This window comes from Megascapheus bottae, chromosome 19 (assembly GCF_031878675.1).
Source record: "Megascapheus bottae isolate mThoBot1 chromosome 19, mThoBot2.hap1, whole genome shotgun sequence".
In the NCBI taxonomy this organism is placed as follows: domain Eukaryota; kingdom Metazoa; phylum Chordata; class Mammalia; order Rodentia; family Geomyidae; genus Megascapheus; species Megascapheus bottae.
In genome coordinates this window covers 34,809,708-34,828,206 of record NC_143527.1, presented here as the reverse complement: position 1 = coordinate 34,828,206, position 18,499 = coordinate 34,809,708, and the positions used below count along the sequence as shown (strand labels likewise).

The window sequence follows — 18,499 nt, the reverse complement described above, 5'->3', positions numbered from 1 at the left end:
ATGTATATCCAATGGAATTTTACTCATCAGTGAGGAAGAATAATATGTCATTTGCAGAGAAATGGATGGACCTAGAATAAATTATGTTAAATGATGTAAGCCAGACTCAGAGAGAAAAATGGCATATGTGTTCTCTTATACGGGGTAGCTACATCTAAAATACAAATATGCATGATAATATATCTGGGGCTGCATGCATTTACACAGAAACCAACTGAGTAAAGGATGGTATGCTTAGGAGACGAATACAAAGGTATAACTCCTCTGAAAAATGAATGTACTATAGATCAAAATGGATACAGAAAAGTGGAAACATGTTTTGGAGGGAGAGAAAAGGGAAGTCATGGGAATGAAGGGAGAAGGGTAAGTAAATATAGACATTATGTTTGGTATACACTATGTAAAAAATAAACTACATAACTTGAGAGAATGGAAGGGAGGGGGAAAAGGGGTAGAACAAAGGAAGGGGTGACAATGATCAAGAAGCATTGTACTCATGACCCCATACTACAATTACATAATAATAACCATAGTATCTGTTGCTTCATAACAACAATTCATTGTCATGCATGATACTTTTTCCTACTATAAATCTGAACCATAGGTGTAAAAGCAGGAGCAACATCAAAGCATAATCTCTGTTTCTGCCTGTCTCTGCTGTCTCAGGAAGGGAGCTGAGGAGTGGCTTCTAAAGATGGTCAAGGGGTTGGGGATTTAGCTCAGTGAAGAAACACTTACCTGGCAAATGCAAGGCTCTGAGTGCCATCCTCAGTTCTGCAAAAAGAATAAATATCGTCAAGACCGCAGTCTTCTCCATGTTAAAGCATTGTCTTAAAACACAGCAGTCACTTTCTTTTTTCATGAAAGTTGACTGTGTGCGCCAAGTTTCATAAGAAAGCATAGAAACTTAAAATCTCACCTTCATAAGGAATAGAGAAGTGGCATTTAAGCTGAAAGTGGTCACCCAACTGAAAAGCAAGAGACTAAAAGGGAACATCTGTTTAAAAGTCATTGCGATATGACCAGTTCCCCAAACAATTCATCTCAAGGGCACAGCCATTGTTGCCAGGTGGCCTAACATTTATTACTATAGTGTCCTGGGCACCTTGGATGAGTAACAGACACATTTATCCCCCAGAGCATGAGCAAAGGGATGGAGCCCTCTGACCCTAAGCTAGCTGAACTTCAGCTGCCAAGAAACTGATTGACATTAAGACTTTGTAAGATATATCATTGTCCTATGTGCATCTGATCATACAAAGTAATATTTAGCAGAATGAACTCCAGGAAAGGGTTCTTTCTTTCTGTTTTATTCTCTAGGTTCATTTATATGTCTTTGGGTGTATAAGGGGAGGCACAGGAATGGAGAAACAAAAGATTAGCAAATGCAGCAATGGTTCACACTGTGTTGAAAATGAACTATTCAGCTTGTCCGTAGTTTGGGAAGGAAAAACAGGAGAGAGCCGGGGGAGGGGTGACAGTGTCTAAAAAGACTATACTTGGCTTATGTAACTGTAACCCTTTGTATATCACCTTTACAATAACATTAAATTTTGTTTTCAAAAGATGTATTCTTGTCTATCCCCTCCCAAGACAAACTGTCTGGTGATTGATTTCTCTCCCTGTTCAGCCACTGCTGTACTGCATTCAATCTCTGTCACAGACCAGTAGTAGGGCCATTTATTTCTTAGGCTTGCTGGGCGTAGTCAGAGGCTCAAAGGTAAAGTCATGGACCTCCAGTCTCCTAGTGTACAGAGCTGGGAAAGAATAGAAGGACCTGGACAGAGAAGAACTGTCAGAGAAGTTGCAAATCAGCAGAAGAACCGAAGCCCCTTTGACCCCAAACACATCTGCCACCTATTTAAATCCATGTTCTTGCCAAACCTGAGCCCCCAGGCTGGGGAGACTTGGGAGCCAAATGAGGTTATGAAGTCTAGGAGAATGCAGAGGTGAGAAGTCTGGCTGGTCGCCGGCTCCGGTATTTGTCTTTCCAGGTAGGAAGTGGGAGCAGCGTGGGAGGTAGCCAGGGGAACCCTGCAGACCTGTGGACAGGCAAGGACGAAGATGGAACGGGGCGTAGAGCTTTGGAGCGATCCAGGCAAACTGCTCTGCATTCATTTTATGGGCTCACGACTTTGCCAGCTGGCACATGACCAGAGGAAGCAATGAACTCTTTGCCCCTCTTTGGGGTTCTGAGCTCCAGGCTAAGCATGAAGACATGCTTGATGTTTTAGAGAAAGAGAGCTAGGGAAGTCCTGAGCAATCATTGATTTCTTCATTCTAGAGTCACACTGAAAAGTGTCCAGGTACTGGGAGGTTTTCTTGGGGAAATGCCAGAGAGACCCTCATGCCAGAGCTCCAACCACTTCTTCAGCTTCTCCTCTCTGAGGCTCCCCTGCATACAGGCTTCCACCTTCAAAGGTGGATGATGATCAGCTTCTTTTTGCGGCACCTGACTCTTCTCACTTCTTGCATCTAGTTTGAGCGTCACCGGCTCTACCAGGTATGTGTGTGCACACTTAGAGCCCCAGCTGCTATGTAGGATCATGGTTACTAGCCAGCAAAAAGTTACCTCTATCTGGCAAATATCCTTCTATTAATTACAATAAAAAATATATGAAAAAAAGTTACCTCTAAAAAGAAGCTGAGTGTTGACACAAATCTGTAACCTCAACCACATGGGAGGATTGCTATGGGAGCTGATTCCCAAGCAAAAGCACAGCACCATATAGGAAAAAATAAAGCAAAAACGGGTCTTGGGGAAATGGTTCAAGTAAGCACCTACATTGTAAGCATGTGGCCTTGAATTTACACTTCAGTACCGTCTAAAACATGTAGGGAGTATTTTACTTTCACGCTGTATGAGGAATAGGAGATGTTTCTTTCTTTTTTTTTCGCTTCCCCCTACTTTATTCTGTTAAAGTAAAATATATCCTTGCTAAAATTTCACATACACACACACACACACACACACACACACACACACACACACACACAGAAAGGCATTTGGAAGCTTTCTGGATTTTCTTTCTTTCTTTTTTTTTTTTTTTTTTTTTTTGGTCAGGCATGGGCCCTGTCCTTGAGCAATTCAGCTCAAGGCTAGGTACTCTACCACTGGAGCCATAGCACCACTTCTGCTTTTCTGGTGGTTAATTGGAGAAAATAGTCTCACAGACTTTCATGACCGGACTGACTTTGAACCACGATCCTTAGATCTTAGCCTCCTGAGTAGCTAGGATTACAGAGGTGAGCCACCAGCGCCTGGCTTGGATTTTCTAATCTGAATTAGTTTACCCTTCCCAGATGGTTATTAGCATATCTCGTATCCATTTAGACTTGTGGCTTGAGGATAACTGATTTGCCTAATTTTCCTACTATGTTATATATACTATATATATTATATATAGTATATATATTTACCTACCTATATATATTTACCTATCTATTCATGTGTATATATATAAAACATAGGTATATATATGTATATATATTTATGTTATATATCTATGTTATATATATATATATATGCACATGAATAGGTAGGTAAATAGATAAAGATAGAGATAGAGATAGAAATAGTGGCCCAAGTGTGAATTCTGGCCAATTCAAGGAAACTGTAGTTGCTGTTGATGTCCTTGGCATCTATAAAGATTGCTCCAGGACCCACCTTGGATGCTAAAATCTGAGAATGTTTAAGTCCTATCTTTAAAATGGCATAATATTTGCATTCAACTTGTGCATGATTTCTTGTATACTTGAAATCACTTGTTGATTACTGAGATATGTAATATGATGTATTTACTTTGTAAATTGTCTTTGCATTGTATACTTTTTAGAAAGTAATGACCAGAAAAAATATCTATTTAGTTTAGAAGGAACTATTTTTCAGTTATTTATGATTCATGGTTGTTTAGCTATATGGAAACACAGGAGATCATCTATATCATTTTATTATATATTATTTAACATTTAACTTACATTATTTTTCATTACTTATTTTATATCATTGTTTTAGGGAGGTGAGGCCAAGGATTCGAGATAAACACTTGTCCACCCCAAATGCTCTCAGCATGGAGAACTTGTCTTCATTGAAGATGCTGGAATAAATTGTGGTCAACTCAAGTGTACTATACTGAATCTGCCTGTGCCAACCCAATCAATGCTCTCCATGGAAAGAACGAATGAAAGTCAAAGAAAACGTAAGGATGATGGTGTTCTAGAGCATTCTTTGGACTTGGCTCTGATTCTTATACTCACATTAGTGAGTCTGGAACGTGTAATCCGTTCCGGTCATTGGGCTGCATTTGGAAGTGACACGTGTCACTTACAGGGTAAGGCGGGGAAACATAGACATGAATTCTCCAAGCACTCACTTCCTGTGGTGGTGATCAGGGAGGACTCATGTTGTGATGGCAGAGCAAGAAGATCAAAGCAGCCTGGATCACTGAGTCAGTGCTTGGAGATCTGTCTTGGAAACGTGCCCAGAATCACAGCACAGCTTGCCTGAGTGAAAAGAAAGTATTTGTTACACTGAGCTTCAGGTGTCAGGTAGCCAACCCTGGCTAGATTAGGCACATTGTGCTAAACCACTTTCTTGTGCATTTACAAAGTAGACTACTACTCAGTTGCAGAATCATCTAGCTAACTGTCTCTTCTGTTCTTCTGCTTCAGAAGAAGACCATGCACCTTTACAGGAGAGTCCAGGCAGCCTGGTGAGCTGATAGGCTCAGGGTGACCTCAGTGAGTTTACTGTGGAAAATTTTAAGGGAAAATCCCTGACATATGGGGCTATAAACATCTGTGTCTCTTCCTTACATGAATCCTTAAATCACAGTCTCACAAATCAGTTATCAGATGAGGAAGGAATGGGGAGGCATATTTAATACTTTGGGATGTCCTGTCGAAGTCTTTTAAAAGGCATATCTCATACCATCATTTGATCTCTTACATGTGTTTGCCATTTGATTTTTTTATTAGACATTTAATGATTACAAATTCTTACTAAGTACAGAGATGTTTGGCCAAGATCCTAAATGTATCCTTTCTCGATTTGTGAATTATGTGTATATATATAGGTATATACATATAGATGTATATCTATATATAAATATACTAACATGTGTATATAAATATTAATGTATTAGAGTAATACATTATTCATAATATACACATATATACATATATAAAAATTGGTTTCTTACAGAGATAGATAGATGATAACATCCATGGCCTAATAGTCACTGTTTTAAATGTCAGACCTCCAAACTGAGCAAGAGTTGAATGCATGCCCTTTGAATGAACAAATTCATGGCTCTCTTTCCTGACCCCCCATAGAGCTTGAGAACACAGAGTGTACAGCCTTGAGTGGGAAGGAAACATGTTTGTTTGTTGAGTTGCTGAAATGTGTGGTGTTGCCTCTGCCACATTAGTAAGCCTACCTCATGAAGAGTCTCAATTAAAGCAATTACTCTTTAAATAAATACCTCCATGTCTGCCTATATTAGGCTTCATCAGAAGTATTCTAGAATTTGTTTTCCTCAGAAATAATTATTTTATAGACCTGGAAGGGAAAAAGTTAGATTTGCAAACAGCCTTAAAATACCCAGTCACTCTCTCCACCTCTCTCTCTGTGGACTCCACGGGGGCATTTCCAATTAAACATTTCAGCTTTGCTTCTTGTCATCTTTACTCTCCTCTCTGCTCTGACTTTCAATTCAGGAGATAGTTTCCATGGGGAATGTAGATTCTCATGCCATGTGATCTGGCCTAAAGAGTAATATGATGGAGCCAAACAAAAGGACTGCTCACCTTGCCTCTCCTCCATCTTCTTGTCGAATGCCAGGGCATCTGGGAAGCTGTACTCAGGATGTCAGCAATACCTGGGAGCTTGCTCTATCACTCATAGGCCTAGTTCCAATTGCAAAGAGGCTGTGAAAATTAGCAACATTTCTGGCATCTGAAAAGGAATGACAAGAAATCCAATAATGATGGCTATCACTTGATTTCCTCCTTTTATTCCAGAATTAATAGTCTCATTGTGGCAAAAGTAAAACAAAATAAAGCATATAACAAATCAAAATGACAGAAACATTTTAAATTTAATCAAACATTATGGTTTGAAATCTCCCAATCTGTATGAATGGATAGCTATGTATAATTGCATATGTTTATTATCTTAATAACTCAATGATCTTCAACAGTTAGAATTTCCTCTCAGGGCAAAACTATATAAAACAATATAATAAACAGAATGTAATCTGGGAAGTGTTTGATATATTGCTTGAATTTGGACAGTGACACTGGACATGGTTGATGAAAGGTTAGAGATTTTATTGCAACACAGCAGGACACTTTGAGGTAATTTAGGGAAATGCAGAATTTATATGAAACTGGAAGAAAAGTCTAAAATTTTTCTAGACTTTTAGGGAAGCAGCAAGAAGAATTTATCTAGAAAAGTCTAGCATTTGAATCCCGACACATGTTTTAGAGTTTAAAATGGTAGATTTACAACTGTGCACTTTAACTTTTTATTCTTTTAAAAAATATTTTATTTTATTTTATTGTCGAAGTAATGTGTAGAGGGGTAATGGGTGCATTACTTCTCACACACTGATACCCCTTCTCATGTTTTTGTCCCCATTTTCTTCCCCCACTACCTCCCAATCATATTGTTTTCCCCCCTTTCTTTCCCTATTTTAAATAAACAAATAAACACATATACAATATATCATTTTAACTTTTAAAGAAATTGGCACTTGGCTTTTGGGGGAAAGACAGGTATTGAAGAAGGCAGCAATACCAAAGACTACATACCTCATTGTACATTAGAAGACACTGAGAAAATTGCTGCCTGCAATAATTCTGAGTATGAACATATACTCATAGGATACTATCAACTTAAGGAAGTTGCAAGTAGAATCAACATGAGAGTGTGATGATTTAATAAGGTTTCACTTTAAAAAAAATAGAGTCAAAGCATGACTAATTTTCAAGCAGAAATGAAAGACACCCCAAGTTAGTTTTCATTTTGGCCCTTATGAAAGAATTAAAATTCTATTGTGCACCTTTCTTGGTTTGGTTTTTTTTTACAGTAGTTATTATTACTTACCATAATATGGCTATACAATATTTTATTGTATCAAGCCATAAAAAGTTTTTCAGATAAATATCTTCTGATAAATACTTAAGATATTTCTCATTGTTTTCTTATTGTTAAAATGACTTTGAATGTGTTCAGTCATCTTCTTAGACTACATTGTTATAACTGAAAGCATATTATTAAATAATACAGACTTTGCGAATTTGATGTGTTTTGCCCAATTGTACTTAGTGAAATTTATATACATCATGAAATTCCATTATCACAGCCTCAACATCACAATTATGATTACTTTTATTTATATCTTTAAAAGATGAGCAAAAATATGATGTTTACTTTTGTTTTAATTTGGTATTAATGAAGCCTAACCTAGTTGCTGAGTTTAGGTCCCTTACATTTATTCTTTTATCATCTGTACATCTCTCTTGAACTGTAGTATTTACCTCTTATGAACTGAGTTTGTTTAGTCTTCTTTTCATTCCCCCAAATACCTTGATTTAGATATTAAATCATATGGTTTTCCCAGCACTACAAGAATAAACAACTAAATTCATAGATATGGTCACAATAAATGTGTCCCCTAATTGTGACAATGTTGTCTTTTCACCCAAGATATTTTTGTTTTCTAAGTTTTATTTATTTACAATGCCTGTAACTGAACCTAGGTCTCCATATCTACAAAGCAGGTGCTCTATCACTTAAGTGGTACACCAGTCTGTGTGTATTTTTTGTTTTGAGATAGATATCCTTCCTTTGGACTTGAACTCAAGATTCTCTTTACTCCATCTTCCAAGTAGCTGGGATTACAGTCACATTGATCAAATTTTTATGTTGGAAGTCTTCTGTATTCTTCTTTTATGATTTCCAGCTTCAGTGTCACTCCAAGAATTTCCCCTATACCAAATTTACAGAAATACTGGAGTCACAGGAGTACATGTTTTCTTCTATTGGTGTTATTTTATTTGTATATGTGTTCCTCTCTTGATTTTTCCAAGTACCTTCTTAAATCTAATCTTCTCTATTTAAATTGTATTCCACACCCACATCTTGGGGAAAGTATGTCTGTCAGCTTACCAGCACTGAAATAAAATACCTGAGGAAAACCAATATGAAGGAAAAAAGGCTTATTTGCGCTCGTGGCTTCAGTTCATGGTTACATTTTGACAAATTAGTTATACAGAATGAAGAATTATAGATTAATAAATGTTTTCTCTACCCCTTTAAATAAGTCATTTCAACGAAATTGGTTTGCATTGTGATTGTCTAAGCAAAATCAATGGTATTTCTTTTTGTCTCCCAGTCTATGTCATGTGGCTGGTTTTTGTACTAGATATTTTGAAACTTTATTCTTATTGAGTTTTCAAAATTCTGTTTACATGTTTTTATTGTATTGTTCTTACAATAAAACATTTATCCCACTTCAGATTCCAGTCAGATTCATTGATTTTATAGTTCTTATTGAATTTGGAAAAATATATCAGCCATTATTTTCACCCATTCTTTCTTCATTATTTCTCTCCTTTTCTTTTTCTGGGATTATTTGTGTGTGTTACGGTACTTGATACTGACTAGAGGATCTTTACTCAAATGTTTCAGTCTTTTTCCTTCTGCATGTAATTTTACATAATTTCCATTGTGAAACTTTGAAGTTCACTAATAGTTTCCTTTCATTTGTTATATTTTTAATTTCTAGAATTTCTATTTTTTTCTCCACATGTTCCATTCCTTTATTATGTGCGTATTTTCTTTTGTATTTTTAAATGCATTTATATACTTTTTAATCATTTGGGATAAGTCCTTCCACTTGTCATTTCTAGATCTGTTTCTAGATTATTTTTCTCATCTCTGGGGGTTACAATTTCTTGCTTCACCTCCTACCTTATAATTTTGACTACAAGTCAGATGTAAATCTCATGTCATTGAATTTGCATTTTTTTGTTTCAAAGAGAATTTGAATTTTGCGGGGGAGACAATTATATTACTTACTTTAATCCTTTCAAGATCTTTTGTTTCACTAAAGCAATTGTGGAGCAGCTTCTGTAATTCTTCTTTAGAATGTACTGTATAATTTATTTCCTCATCATGTGTGGTTTTACTACGGAAGCTTTTCATTGACTAGAAAACTTGAGAAAATAGTCCAATGAACCGCTCTTCTCACTGGCTAGATATTTCACTCATTTAAACTTTATTGGCCTTCATTAATCTGTAACATTCTGTATTTATTTAATTTCTTGCCATTATTTATTCAGCATGCATGCAAGTCTTCCACTTGTTAATTTTTTTCTTATTGTTGAGGGTTACAGTTACATTTCAGGTAATGGGTGCATTAATTCTCCAACCTTGATACCCCTTCTCATGTATTTATCCCCCTTTCCCTCCTTCCACCTCCTCCCAATCATCTTGTTTTTCCTCCTTCCCTTCTCTGTTTCAAATAAACAAATGAACATATATACGATGTACCAGGTAACAATATCAGATCCAGTAACCACATGAGATTAACCATAAGGGAAGAGAAAAGAAACAGCTGCACATAGTACATTGAAAACAACAATCACAAAGATAAACCTCTTGTTTACATATCCTAGAGTACATTTCTCTTAGTTTTATCCTATATGACCATATGTACATAGCTTTTGAGCTATTGTGAAAGTTTTCCATTTTTATAAATATCACATTTATGTCTTTATGCAATAATTAACACTTGTCAAAAGTTTGTCACATCATTCTATAAATTCCACAAAAAATGAGGGGTTTTATGTATTCATTCTTATATATATTTTCCTTCCCCTCATTCCTTCCTTGGGGTGTGTGTGTGTGTGTGTCTCTGTGTGTATGTTGTGTGTGTGCTGCTGACTTTATCTGTCTATTACTATTATATCTAAGTCATTATTTTCAATGATATCTATACTCCAAGTAATGTGACATTTCGTTTTTTTTTTTTGCCAGTCCTGGGCTTGAGCTCAGGGCCTGAGCACTGTCCTTGGACTTTCTCAAGGCTAGAGCTCTACCACTTGAGCCTCAGCACCACTTCCAGCTTTTTTGTATGTATGTAGTACCAAGGAATCAAACCTGGGCCTTCGCGCATGCTAGGCTAGCACTCTACCACTAGGCCAAACTCCCGGCCCAGGCCAAACTCCCGGCCCTTGGTTTTCTTTTGTAGTCACTATGATTATAGTTACTTAGACCGAGAAAGTGCTGATAGTTTGTGATATATGGATGTCAAAAAGGTCATGGTTTGATTTCCATCAATTTCTAACACTGGGCACATTTCCAGGTAGCTCTTGTGTGTGTGTGTGTGTGTGTGTGTGTGTGTGTGTGTGTGTATGTGTGTGTGTGTGTTTAAAGTAGATGTGTGCCTTCCTCAGAACTTCCAAGAGGTTAGGAAGGAATGGTTAATGTATATTAATTTTTAATATTGTGTGTGTGTGTGTGTGTGTGTGTGTGTGTATGTGTGTGTGTTTAAGAAGATGTGTGCCTTCCTCAGAACTTCCAAGAGGTTAGGAAGGAATGGTTAATGCATATTTATTTTTAATATTGTGTGTGTGTGTGTGTGTGTGTGTGTGTGTGTGTGTGTGTGTGTCCTGGGGCTTGGACTCAGGGCCTGGGAACTGTCCTTGGGCTTTTCCCTCAAAGCTACCATTATGCCACTTGAGCCACAGCTTTTTCTATGTATGTGGTAGCAAGGAATCAAACCCAGGTCTTTGTGCAAGCTACTAGGCAATCACTCTACCACTAGGCCAAACTCCTGGCCCAATCCATATTTATTTTAATAACTCTATTTTAATATTATACCACTTCTGTTCTTTCTGCTTCATCTTTGCCACTGATAGAAGATTTCTGCAAGTGGCCTTTCCTGTAAATTGTTTGGTTACGTATTTTGAAAATCCTTATTGCTTGGAGTCTACCTTTCCTTTGGCTTTAAAAGTCAAGTCAGTGGAATATGGGATGCTTAGCTCTCTTAAAATTCCCTCTGCTACCTGAGCCATACTCCCAAACCCTTTTCCTTTCATTGTTTTGAGGATAAGGCCTTGTGGGCTTTGCCCAAGTAGACCTGTATCATGATCCTTCTATAAATTCTTTTAAAAAATTGCTTTTGAGGTTAAGTGTGGTGGTTCACACCTGTAATCCTAGCTACTCAGAAGGCTGAGATGTGAGGATCATAGTTCAAAACCAACTTGGGCACTAAAGATCATGGGACTCTTATCTCCAGTTAATCACTAGAAAATGGGAAGTGGGGCTGTGGCTCAAGGGGTTGGGCAGTAGCCTTGAGCTGAAGAGCTCAAGGACAAAGCCCAGGACAAGAGTTCAAGCCCCATGGACCCAAAAATAAATAAATAAATAATAATTTAAATTATTTTCAAATAGTTCTACAACAAATTAGCTCGTAAGTACAATGAATTTTGATCAATGTCACCCTATTCACACTGAACCTAGTTATTGGTTGAGATGGGGTGTGATAACTTTTTGCCTGAGCCAGATTTAGATCACCATCTTAGTGATCTCTCCTCCTAAGTGTCTGCAGTTATAGATGTGTGCTGCCAGGCCCATACTTCTCTAATTATTTTTCTTTTCTCTGAACACACACACACACACACACACACACACACACACACACAGTACTAGGGCTTTGAACTCATAGCCTTACACTGGCTAAGTGGCTGCTTTATGACTCACCTCAGCTGTGTTCTTAGCCTGTTATGTTAGCTTTATTTTTTTCTGGCAAGATCTTGCACATTTGCCTGGGACTGACCTCAGACAACAATCTGTCAGCTTGTATCTCCCAAGTAGCTGGAATCGCAGAATGTACCACCATGCTTGGTTGATTTGTTGAGTTGTAGTCATACCAGCCTCTGTCCACCACTTACAATTTTGATACTTGTGAACTTTATTATGTAGCTGTTGTTACAAGAATGAGCTACTACATTTGGCTTCAGGATTTTTTTTTCTGTCTCTAGGCCCCTTTGTGCTTAAGGCTAGCTCTCTGTCACTTGAGCCACAGCACTACTTCTGGCTTTTTCTGAGTAGTTTATTTAAGAATCCCATGGACTTTTTCTGACCAGGCTGGCTCTGAGCTGCGATCTTCAGATCTCAGCCTCTTAGGTAGTCTGGGGTTTAGGTGTGAGCAACTAGTACGTGGCCTTTGCTATTTTAATAAGTTAAATTTCAGTGGTAATTCTGTGTTTGGATTCTTCCTCTGTTGTTTTAAGTTCTATTGTAACATCTCTCTTCTCCTTTGCTTTTTATTTACCTGTGGCAGTTTTTCATGGCTTAATAGGTTCATGTAACCTTTCCTTTTCTTAGTGATGTGATGAAGTTATTTTGTTTCCAGTATGTCTTCTGTGTAAAATTTACTTCTAACTCTGCCATTTACGTCTCTTATTGCTTTTGTTTTTATAAGTTGGATTCATTTTGTTTTTATCACACAATTTCTTTCCTGTTTTTTATTCTGTAGAGTTGCCTTGTAGCTCTGAATTTGCCACCGGTACAGAGAACCAGACCTCTACACTTGTACCACACAGCTCTGTATGGAAGAGTAGGAGTTGTGGATGAAAGAATTACTGGACTCAGTTTCCTAAGGAAGTTACAGCAGGAGCTAGGACTCCGAAGAACCCTACCCACCCAATTTGATATCTATGAACAGAAATTCCTTCTCTAGGGAAGATTTGACATGGAAGGGGTAGTATCAGACCATGATGCCATCATTTTAGGGGAGCATACATTGACTTACGGAGGTATAGTTGGTATACAGGGACTTGCACACAGTATCATCACAATTTCAGGTTTGAATACATGCATACTTGTGCTACCAGTAGTATGATCAAGACAACAAGCATCCCTTATTCCAGAAGTTTCTTCCTGTCCTGTTGTTTGTTTTATCGTGCAGTAAGAATATTTGAGATCTATCCTGTTCACAAAAAATTTTAATAGCACCATACTTTAGGTAACTATAGGTACAATTTACACAACATCCTACACCCTAAGTAAAATGCCTACACCCACTCATAACGGTAACTTTATGTATTCTGTCTACTGCATTTTGGAAGACCTGTATTTGAAGGTACCTGTGATATTTGTTCTTCTGTGCTGGACATACCACAGTTGGTTGATGGCTTGTATTGCAAATAACAATTGCGGGCATTGCTACAATGAGTATGGAGCTTCTGATAGCTTTTGAGATTATGATTTCAGTTCTTTTGAGTTACTATATGGAAGTAATATTGTTATGGGAATCTTGGCTATTTTAACCCCCATGATTTTTCTTGGATTTCTCTTTGGTTGGCTCCATTTTTTCCTAATTCTGATTGTCTGTTTCTGCTGACCTGGGGTTCAGGTTGTTTCCTAGGGGATTGAGTCTCATTTTCCAGTTGTGTGAACCCTCTCTCTACCCAGTTCTCCATCTGGAGGAATAACATGGCATCTGTGATGTGGAAGCATCCCGCCTGCCCCACAGAGCATCTGAACTTTGGGTCAGTTCAATTTTCAGCGTCATCTCCAAGTTGGGGTATATATCCAGAATTGGTGAGATTGGCTTCATGGCCATCTTTTCATTTCTCAATGATACATTCACTCTTGCAACTTTGTTTCAGTATGGTATAAGCTTTTCTTGTAGCATGAGTGGCGAATATTGCTCAGTTCTTGTCAAATGTTTCTATTTCAGAAGGAAATGGTGGTGACAAAGAAAAGAAACGATGACAGAAGGGAGGAAGAAAGGAATGAGGGAAAGAAGGGGTAATAGAATACACAAGGCAAGTGTGGAGAATGTCAGTAATCATTGAGTCTGAAGGAGAAGTATAGGAAAGCTCATTATGAATATTATGCTCCCGATTTTGTTTTCAAAATCTTTCACAATAAAAACTTTCTATCCTTTGAGAAGAATTTAAATTCTAAGCGATTACTAACTTTGTGAGTAGAAAAAATTCCCCAAGGACAGTTTACTGTCAGAAACTTGAATCTTGAAAAGATTTCGGTGTAGTTCCTCACAGACAGAAGACAACCTAAAGAGCCTCCTCCTCTCGCCATAAAATGGTCTACATGAATCCTTCAACTTCTGTCTTCCCTGCCTGAGCCTTGGGAAATGCCACGTTTCTCTCATCAGAAAGCAAATCCCTCCCCCCAACTAAGGAAAAAAAAAAAACCTCAGCATATTCCACTGCAAGAAGCCAGCTCTTAGCAGTCATATAACAGTGTTCAGGCACCAGAGTGGTATTTCCAACATTCTGGCCAAGGATAGTTCCCAGGGCAGAGCCTAGCCACATCATGCAGCTCACAAAAAGAAAATTCCATACATTTTCCATGCATCCATATAAGATAACCACAGAAATAGACCAAGGCATTGCTAAATCCTCTTCAGACAGGAAGGCCCTCCAAAAAAGAAATAGCTCTTCGTCTCTAGCAAGGTAAAATGTGTGCCTTAGATCTGCAAATGAAAGACTATCATAAACATATGGTTAATGACTCATCCCAAGTGGAAAAACAGAGTTGGTTATATTTTATGGAGATTTTTTACGTGTCGAAGGTACATCTGTTGCTATTTATGCTGACATGTATGTGGAGATTGGCAGACCAAGTTCTCTGTAGGGAAGAATGAAATCCAAACCAAACCACAGAACTTTCTAACTTTGAGTCTGGCTCCTGGGATGGAAAAACAGCTTCCTGATCCCTTGAAACACTGCCCAGCAGAGCAGGGTGACTTTAAGAATATATATCTCAGCCACTACACACTTGGATAAAGTAACACAAAGTCCAACTTTGCACAGGGCCTCCAGAGAGACAGGCACAGAGACAGGAAGTCTGAGAGGTGTGAATGAAGGAGAAGAACAGCCCGCTGACCAGTGAACACCTTTGGCGACTGTTCCAGGCAGAACAAATCGTGTCTACTCTGACATAAACACACCACCCAGAATCAGACAAAAGCCTACTCCCTTTATTCTGTTCAGAACATTCTCAGAGAGAGAGAGAGAGTCCATGTGTTTTGGCAATTTGTTTTCCCAGATGAGTAGCTCCGATAAGTTTGCAGGCTTTCTTTCCCCCAGCTATGTGCATTCCACAAGACTCTTACTGTAGTTCATTGATCTTTGTGCTCGGCTAAATGATGGTTTAACCTGTCAACAGTGTGTCATACCTGTTTAATGCAGCCTCTGTCCTCTACCTTCTCTCTCCTCTTCTCTTCTTCCCTCTTGCCCTTCAATAGAAAAGAAACATCAGGTGAACCAGGCAATAAGACCAGAGGCTGAAAGAGAGACAGGTGTGCTTTGAAAAGATTACGGGATGAGTTGTGTCTCTCCCAACTTCCTGTGTCGAAATCCTACCCTCAGACTGTGACTCTTTGAAAACAGGATATCTAAGAGATGATTATTTTTAAAATGAGGTCCCTAGTATGCATACAAACATAATATGTTTGTTTGCTGCCTTTGTAGGAAGAGGAATTTGCACATGCACAGTATAAAGTGAAGAGCATGTGAAAACACAGGAAGGAGCGAGGCACAAACAAGCCATGCACGGAGACCTTAGAAGAATCCTGCCCATCAATACCTGGATCTAAGACTTTTGTGCCAGGATTGCTTGCAACTTGCTATGCAGCCTCGTCTAGTCTTTAGTTCATGATCTTCCAGCCTCAATCTCACAAGAGCTAGAATTATTAACATGTACCATCACACCAGACTTAGAAGGTCAACTTCTTACACAGACCTACCCATGGCCTCATTCTCAGCCCCCACAGAGTTCTCTACACTTCTCTACACTTCAGTGGTCATGGTCAATCCCCAGCAACTCACACTTTAAGTAGTCAATTCAATTCAATTCAATTCAAATCTATGCCTCTCTCTCTCTCTCTCTCTCTCTCTCTCTCTCTCTCTCTCTCTCTCTCTCTTTCTCTCTCTCTCTCTCCCTCCCTCTCTCCCCTCCTCCTCCTCCTCCTCCTCCTCTCCTTCTTCTCTGTGTGTGTTATTGGGATTTGATAAGGGGTTTTGCCCTTTCTATGTAGGTAGGTGTTCTACCACTGAACCATGCCTCCAACCTGATTTTTTTGGACACCGGACTTGAACTCAGGGTATGAGTGCTTTTGTGCTCTATGCTAGTATTCTACCAATTGTGTCATACCTCTGCTTCCAGCTTCTTAGTGATTAAAATAAAGCCTCACAGGCTGTACTGACGTCACTGGCTTCACACTTTTATCCTCAGATTTCATCGTCTGAGTGGCTAAGGATTACAGGCAGAAGCAACTGATGCCCAGTTCTAGCGCTGTTTAATGCTGGTTATTTTTTGAGATCAGGTCTTGCTTCCAGGTGTGTGCTGTATTATGTTCCACCAGGTTATGGCTTCTTATTGCTTTCATGCCAGCCATGTGCCACAGTGTTCAGCTTTCCTGCACAGATATGGAGTCTTACAGACATTTCTGCCCAGGATTGCTTGGAATATCAGTCCTCCTAATCTCAGCTTCCCATGTATTTTAGAATCACAGGCATGAGCCACTGTATCCAGCTATGGGTTGAAATGGGGACTTAGAGATTCTTCTGCCAAGGCTTGCTTCAAACCCCAAACCCTCCCATTTTCAGCCTTCTCAGTAGCTCAGTTCTGGATTTGTATAAGCCTGATTGAAAATTACAGTACTAGGTAACCTGTGCATTATTGCTACTTCAGATGTGGGACAAGCCTGGACTCTTATATTCCATGTTAGTGGTTTGAAAGAAACAAAGGAGGTATGAAAAGCAGAAAATTAATAGACTATATAACAGTAGAAGTAAGACTATTCCACAGAGCTTACTCAGCTCACTATCTGGTTTTAAGCATCCTTAGTACAACGGCTGCTGTTGAGCATTACATTGGGTAAGCACTAAATTAAACTCCATTTACTATATAATATTGTCTCAAGTACTGACATGTAAATCCATCTTGAAGGCAAGATGTATATTATGCGAAATAAAATCATGTTACTGACAACCATAAGAAATCTACCTAACTTTCTTCTAAATACTATGACTCCCTCTTTGGCAGAGAGAAAGGTGGTTCTACTACCTTTATTCAAGGAAGGGCTGGCCTCCTCTCAAGGAATTTCAGGGAACCAGAGCTAGGAAGGCTCAACTTTTTCAGAAGGTTGTTTTTTCCTTTGTTTTGGCTTTTTACTTGTTTTAAGCTGGTGTTTTCAGAGAGATTACACATGTCTTTCAGGCAGGGCCAAAAGAAACAATCCAAGTGTGGCTGATGCTGCTTCTAAAGGTTAGGAAATATTCTGTTTTCCCTCTGAAATGTCCTACAAAAGAACATGTTGATAGTCTGGTCCCCCAAAAGCAGATTGTTTTGAAGTTCTGGAGAAATTGTTGGCTCATGAAGGCTCTGATGTCATCAATGGCTTCATGCATTGATGGAATCATAATTGAATTGATGATTTAATGACTTTAAGATCACTGAGAGAGTACTCTGACACCTTCCTGTTCTCTCTGCCTCCTATCATCATGAGGTGAGCAGTTTTCTACCACCATGCCCTTCTACCATATTGTTCCTTACCCAACCAAAAAGTAATGGAGCCAGCCAACATGTTTAAAGTCCCTGGCAGAAGGTCAAGATAATTTTTTTTCCTTCTCTAACTTGTTTGAATCGAGTATTTTGATATTGCAATCAAAAGTTGACCACCTCAGAGAGATGGAGACAAAAGAATCTGTCTGAGGTATTAGTAATATCTAAAGAGGCCCAGGTGAGAATTGGTCATCCCTGTGCTTCCTATAAGCCAAAGGGCCAAAACATTCCCTATTATGAATGCCAAAACATTTTTAAAATTGTGATTGGACCCAAACAGATTATTGAAACTTAGCTCTTGTCTCAAACATCTTAATTTATTTACATCTATAATTTGTTGTGTAAAGTAGAGAAACATAGTCACAGGCCCTAGAAATTTGGATTAGGGCCTGTTCTCCATGTGAGTATATGGATGGTCATGGATTAATTCATCTGTGTCTCAAGAACTTGTAGTTGGCATGACTTCTGTGACTCTACACTCCTTTATATTTGTTGTTCTTTTTTTTGTCAGTTCTGGGGCTTGAACCCAGTGCCTGTGCACTGTCCTTGGGCTTTCTTAAGGCTAGAGCTCTACCACTTGAGCCACAGCACCACTTCCAGCTTTTTCTATGTATGTGGTACTGAGGCAAGCAGGCTACCACTAGGCCAAACTCCTGACCCTAACTCCCCATTCTTAAGGTAGAGAAGCATAAAGATGATTATTCGGACAACTTGGGCCATGAAATATTTGAGTAAAAGAACCTATTAGTATTAGAAGATTGAAGGATTGTGTTTAGATCTCATTTCTCTCTCTCTCTCTCTCTCTCTCTCTCTCTCTCTCTCTCTCTCTCTCTCTCTCTCTCTTTCTTTCCACCCCCCCGTGTGTGTGTGTGTGTGTGTGTGTGTGTG

General features: G+C 38.7%; 1 long non-coding RNA gene across 2 annotated transcripts; it reads right to left on the bottom strand.

The window, feature by feature from the left end:
* Positions 1-969: 969 nt before the first annotated feature.
* LOC150049822 (uncharacterized) lies at positions 970-17,369 on the bottom strand. Of its 2 annotated transcripts, XR_016538892.1 has the most exons (6): positions 17,114-17,369; positions 16,199-16,463; positions 15,222-15,281; positions 5,809-5,956; positions 4,374-4,503; positions 970-2,042 (listed from the first exon to the last, which is right to left on the bottom strand). It is a non-coding gene; the product is annotated as an uncharacterized LOC150049822 (long non-coding RNA). The 2 variants fall into 2 exon arrangements; XR_016538893.1 differs by lacking the exon at positions 16,199-16,463.
* Between the last annotated feature and the right edge of the window lie 1,130 nt (positions 17,370-18,499).